The sequence below is a fragment of the Salmo trutta genome, unplaced genomic scaffold (genome assembly GCF_901001165.1).
Source record: "Salmo trutta unplaced genomic scaffold, fSalTru1.1, whole genome shotgun sequence".
Taxonomy (NCBI): domain Eukaryota; kingdom Metazoa; phylum Chordata; class Actinopteri; order Salmoniformes; family Salmonidae; genus Salmo; species Salmo trutta.
Genome location: NW_021823237.1, coordinates 1,732,243 through 1,739,120, shown reverse-complemented (window position 1 = coordinate 1,739,120; position 6,878 = coordinate 1,732,243). Strand labels below are relative to the sequence as shown.

Below are 6,878 nucleotides of genomic sequence, written 5' to 3'. Positions count from 1 at the left end.
GGAGGGACCGACACACTGGATACAGTAACAGGAGATAACAGAGGGACTGACACACTGGATACAGTAACAGTAGATAACAGAGGGACCGACACACTGGATACAGTAACAGGAGATAACAGAGGAGAGGAGGGACCAACACACTGGATACAGTAACAGGAGATAACAGAGGGACCAACCCACTGGATACAGTAACAGGAGATAACAGAGGAGAGGAGGGACCAACACACTGGATACAGTAACAGGAGATAACAGAGGGACCGACACACTGGATACAGTAACAGTAGATAACAGAGGGACCAACGCACTGGATACAGTAACAGTAGATAACAGAGGGACCGACACACTGGATACAGTAACAGGAGATAACAGAGGAGAGGAGGGACCAACACACTGGATACAGTAACAGTAGATAACAGAGGGACCGACACACTGGATACAGTAACAGGAGATAACAGAGGGACTGACACACTGGATACAGTAACAGTAGATAACAGAGGGACCAACACACTGGATACAGTAACAGGAGATAACAGAGGTGAGGAGGGACCAACACACTGGATACAGTAACAGTAGATAACAGAGGGACCAACACACTGGATACAGTAACAGGAGATAACAGAGGGACCAACCCACTGGATACAGTAACAGGAGATAACAGAGGAGAGGAGGGACCAACACACTGGATACAGTAACAGGAGATAACAGAGGGACCGACACACTGGATACAGTAACAGTAGATAACAGAGGGACCAACGCACTGGATACAGTAACAGTAGATAACAGAGGGACCGACACACTGGATACAGTAACAGGAGATAACAGAGGAGAGGAGGGACCAACACACTGGATACAGTAACAGTAGATAACAGAGGGACCGACACACTGGATACAGTAACAGGAGATAACAGAGGGACTGACACACTGGATACAGTAACAGTAGATAACAGAGGGACCAACACACTGGATACAGTAACAGGAGATAACAGAGGTGAGGAGGGACCAACACACTGGATACAGTAACAGTAGATAACAGAGGGACCAACACACTGGATACAGTAACAGTAGATAACAGAGGGACCGACACACTGGATACAGTAACAGGAGATAACAGAGGGACCGACACACTGGATACAGTAACAGTAGATAACAGAGGGACGAACACACTGGATACAGTAACCGTAGATAACAGAGGGACCGACACACTGGATACAGTAACAGGAGATAACAGAGGTGAGGAGGGACCGACACACTGGATACAGTAACAGGAGATAACAGAGGGACCGACACACTGGATACAGTAACAGGAGATAACAGAGGGACCAGCACACTGGATACAGTAACAGGAGATAACAGAGGGACCGACACACTGGATACAGTAACAGTAGATAAGAGGGACCGACACACTGGATACAGTAACAGGAGATAACAGAGGGACCAACACACTGGATACAGTAACAGTAGATAACAGAGGAGAGGAGGGACCAACACACTGGATACAGTAACAGTAGATAACAGAGGGACCGACACACTGGATACAGTAACAGTAGATAAGAGGGACCGACACACTGGATACAGTAACAGGAGATAACAGAGGGACCAACACACTGGATACAGTAACAGTAGATAACAGAGGAGAGGAGGGACCAACACACTGGATACAGTAACAGTAGATAACAGAGGGACCGACACACTGGATACAGTAACAGTAGATAACAGAGGTGACGAGGGACCAACACACTAGATACAGTAACAGGAGATAACAGAGGGACCAACACACTGGATACAGTAACAGTAGATAACAGAGGGACCAACGCACTGGATACAGTAACAGGAGATAACAGAGGTGAGGAGGGACCGACACACTGGATACAGTAACAGTAGATAACAGAGGGACCGACACACTGGATACAGTAACAGTAGATAAGAGGGACCGACACACTGGATACAGTAACAGGAGATAACAGAGCGACCGACACACTGGATACAGTAACAGTAGATAACAGAGGGACCAACACACTGGATACAGTAACAGGAGATAACAGAGGTGAGGAGGGACCGACACACTGGATACAGTAACAGGAGATAACAGAGGGACCGACACACTGGATACAGTAACAGGAGATAAGAGGGACCGACACACTGGATACAGTAACAGTAGATAACAGAGGGACCAACACACTGGATACAGTAACAGGAGATAACAGAGGTGAGGAGGGACCGACACACTGGATACAGTAACAGTAGATAACAGAGGGACCAACACACTGGATACAGTAACAGGAGATAACAGAGGAGAGGAGGGACCGACACACTGGATACAGTAACAGTAGATAACAGAGGGACCGACACACTGGATACAGTAACAGTAGATAACAGAGGTGAGGAGGGTCCAACACACTGGATACAGTAACAGTAGATAACAGAGGGACCGACACACTGGATACAGTAACAGTAGATAACAGAGGTGAGGAGGGACCAACACACTGGATACAGTAACAGGAGATAACAGAGGGACCAACACACTGGATACAGTAACAGTAGATAACAGACGGACCGACACACTGGATACAGTAACAGGAGATAACAGAGGGACCGACACACTGGATACAGTAACAGTAGATAACAGAGGTGAGGAGGGACCAACACACTGGATACAGTAACAGTAGATAACAGAGGTGAGGAGGGACCGACACACTGGATACAGTAACAGGAGATAACAGAGGTGAGGAGGGACCGACACACTGGATACAGTAACAGTAGATAACAGAGGGACCGACACACTGGATACAGTAACAGCAGATAACAGAGGGACCAACACACTGGATACAGTAACAGGAGATAACAGAGGGACCAGCACACTGGATACAGTAACAGTAGATAACAGAGGGACCAACACACTGGATACAGTAACAGGAGATAACAGAGGGACCAACGCACTGGATACAGTAACAGGAGATAACAGAGGAGAGGAGGGACCAACACACTGGATACAGTAACAGGAGATAACAGAGGAGAGGAGGGACCAACACACTGGATACAGTAACAGTAGATAAGAGGTGAGGAGGGACCGACACACTGGATACAGTAACAGTAGATAACAGAGGTAAGGAGGGATCAACACACTGGATACAGTAACAGGAGATAACAGAGGAGAGGAGGGACCAACACACTGGATACAGTAACAGTAGATAACAGAGGGACCGACACACTGGATACAGTACTGTAGATAACAGAGGGACCGACACACTGGATACAGTAACAGGAGATAACAGAGGAGAGGAGGGAACAACACACTGGATACAGTAACAGTAGATAACAGAGGGACCGACACACTGGATACAGTAACAGGAGATAACAGAGGAGGGACCAACACACTGGATACAGTAACAGTAGATAACAGAGGGACCGACACACTGGATACAGTAACAGTAGATAACAGAGATGAGGAGGGACTGACACACTGGATACAGTAACAGTAGATAACAGAGGTGAGGAGGGACCGACACACTGGATACAGTAACAGTAGATAACAGAGATGAGGAGGGACCGACACACTGGATACAGTAACAGTAGATAACAGAGATGAGGAGGGACTGACACACTGGATACAGTAACAGTAGATAACAGAGGGACCGACACACTGGATACAGTAACAGGAGATAACAGAGGTGAGGAGGGACCGACACACTGGATACGGTAACAGTAGATAACAGAGGGACCGACACACTGGATACAGTAACAGGAGATAAGAGGGACCAACACACTGGATACAGTAACAGGAGATAACAGAGGGACCAGCACACTGGATACAGTAACAGGAGATAACAGAGGGACCAACACAATACTATTAAGACATGCTATAGATGGAAGGAAAGTAGTGTGGAAATCTCCCCAAAAACAAATTATATCCCTTCCAGACAACTTCCTGGACAAAACGTTTCACTGTAATAGTGAAGGTGTAAACATGGCAGTAGAAAACCTAAACAGTATATTTAACATCTAAGCCTCCCCATGAAATCTAAAAATATCAAGCAGACAACCTCAGAAAAATATGTTTCATATGAGTTTCTGTGTCCTGTGCATACATACAGTGCCTTGGAAAAAGGACTCATTCCTCCTTGACATTTTTCCTTTATTGTTGCATTACAACCTGTAATTTAAATGGATTTTTATTTGGATTTCATGTAATTGACAAACACAAAATAGTCCAAATTGGTGAAGTGAAATGAAAAAAAAGACTTGTTTAAACATTATTATTATTTATTTTTTTTAATGGAAAGGTGGTGCATGCATATGTTTGCTATGAAGCCCCTAAATAAGATCTGGTGCAACCAATTACCTTCAGAAGTCGTATAATAAGTTAGATTGCACACAGGTGGACTTTATTTAAGTGTCATATGATCTCAGTATACAGTTGAAGTCGGAAGTTTACATACACCTTAGCCAAATACATTTAAACTCAGTTTTTCACATTTCCTGACATTCCATCCTAGTAAAAATTCCCTGTTTTAGGTGAGTTAGGATCACCACTTTATTTTAAGAATGTGAAATGTCAGAATAATAGTAGAGAGAATGATTTATTTCAGCTTTTATTTCTTTCATCACATTCCCAGTGGGTCAGAAGTTTACATACACTCAATTAGTATTTGGTAGCATTGCCTTTAAATTGTTTAACTTGGGTCAAACGTTTCGGGTAGCCTTCCACAAACTTCCCACAATAAGTTGGGTGAATTTTGGCCCATTCCTCCTGACAGAGCTGGTGTAACTGAGTCAGGTTTGTAGGCCTCCTTTCTGACACACACTTTTTCAGTTCTGCCCACAAATTTTCTATAAGATTGAGGTCAGGGCTTTGTGATGGCCACTCCAATACCTTGACTTTACTGTCCTTAAGCCATTTTGACACAACTTTGGAAGTATGCTTGGAGTCATTGTCCATTTGGAAGACCCATTTGCGACCAAGCTTTAAATTCCTGACTGATGTCTTCAGATGTTGCTTCAATATATCCACATAATTTTCATTCCTCATGACGCCATCTATTTTGTTAAGTGCACCAGTCCCTCTTGCAGCAAAGCAACTCACAACATGATGCTGCCATCCCCGCGCTTCACGGTTGGGATGGTGTTCTTCGGCTTGCAAGCCTCCCCCTTTTTTCTACAAACATAACGATGGTCATCATGGGCAAGCAGTTCTATTTTTGTTTCATCAGACCAGAGGACATTTCTCCAAAAATTACGATCTTTGTCCCCATGTGCAGTTGCAAACCGTAGTCTGGCTTTTTTATGGCAGTTTTGGAGCAGTAGCTTCTTCCTTTCAGGTTATGTCGATATAGGACTCGTTTTACTGTGGATATAGATACTTTTGTACCTGATTCTTCCAGCATCTTCATAAGGTCCTTTGCTATTGTTCTGGGATTGATTTGCACTTTTCACACCAAAGAACGCGTCTCCTTCCTGAGCGGTATGACGGCTGCGTGGTCCCTTGGTGTTTATACTTGCGTACTATTGTTCGTACAGATGAACGTGGTACCTTCAGGCGTTTGGAAATTGCTCCCAAGGATGAACCAGACTTGTGAAGGTCTACCATTCTTTTCTGAGGTCTTGGCTGAGTTCTTTTGATTTTCCCATGACGTCAAGCAAAGAGGCACTGAGTTTGAAGGTAGGCCTTGAAATACATCCACAGGTACACCACCAATTGACTCAAATGATATCAATTAGCCTATCAGAAGCTTCTAAAGCCATGACATCATTTTCTGGAATTTTCCAAGCTGTTTAAAGGCACAGTCAACTTAGTGTATGTAAACTTCTGACCCACTGGAATTGTGATACAGTGAATTATAAGTGAAATAATATGTCTGTAAACAATTGTTGGAAAAATTACTTGTGTCATGCGCAAAGTAGATGTCCTAACCGACTTGCCAAAACTATAGTTTGTGAACAAGATATTTGTGGAGTGGTTGTAAAACGAGTTTTAATGACTCCAACCTAAGTGTGTAAACTTCTGACTTCAACTGTATGTAAATAAGATATTTATGTTTTAATTTTTATAAATGTGCAAATATTTCTAAAAACCTGTTTTCGCTTTGTCATTATGGGGTATTGTGATGTCATTATGGAGTATTGTGATGTCATTATGGGGTATTGTGATGTCATTATGGGGTATTGTGTGTTGGTTGATGAGGATTTTTGAGAAAGTCTGTAACCTCACAAATTGTGGAAAAAAGTCAAGGGGTCTCAATACTTTGCAAATGCACTGTAACTCTGTTTCCTATGGGTTTCTGTGTGCTTTGAATTTATTGATGTTAAGCGATAAAACAATTTCCTAAGTTGTGACCAATAAAGTACTACTCTACTCTATTCTAGTCTCAGGGTGGGTCCCCTGCTAGGTCCTGAACTCAGGGTGGGTCTCCTGCTAGGTCCTGAACTCAGGGTGGGTCCCCTGCTAGGTCCTGAACTCAGGGTGGGTCCCCTGCTAGGTCCTGAACTCAGGGTGGGTCCCCTGCTAGGTCCTGAACTCAGGGTGGGTCTCCTGCTAGGTCCTGAACTCAGGGTGGGTCCTGAACTCAGGGTGGGTCCCCTGCTAGGTCCTGAACTCAGGGTGGGTCTCCTGCTAGGTCCTGAACTCAGGGTGGGTCTCCTGCTAGGTCCTGAACTCAGGGTGGGTCCCCTGCTAGGTCCTGAACTCAGGGTGGGTCTCCTGCTAGGTCCTGAACTCAGGGTGGGTCCTGAACTCAGGGTGGGTCCCCTGCCAGGTCCTGAACTCAGGGTGGGTCCCCTGCTAGGTCCTGAACTCAGGGTGGGTCCTGAACTCAGGGTGGGTCCCCTGCTAGGTCCTGAACTCAGGGTGGGTCCCCTGCTAGGTCCTGAACTCAGGGTGGGTC

General features: G+C 44.9%; 1 protein-coding gene across 1 annotated transcript in view; it reads left to right on the top strand.

The window, feature by feature from the left end:
• The window catches only part of LOC115189787 (anoctamin-1), a 115,106-nt gene that overhangs the window by 72,052 nt on the left and 36,176 nt on the right, over positions 1 to 6,878 (top strand). The window lies entirely within an intron of this gene.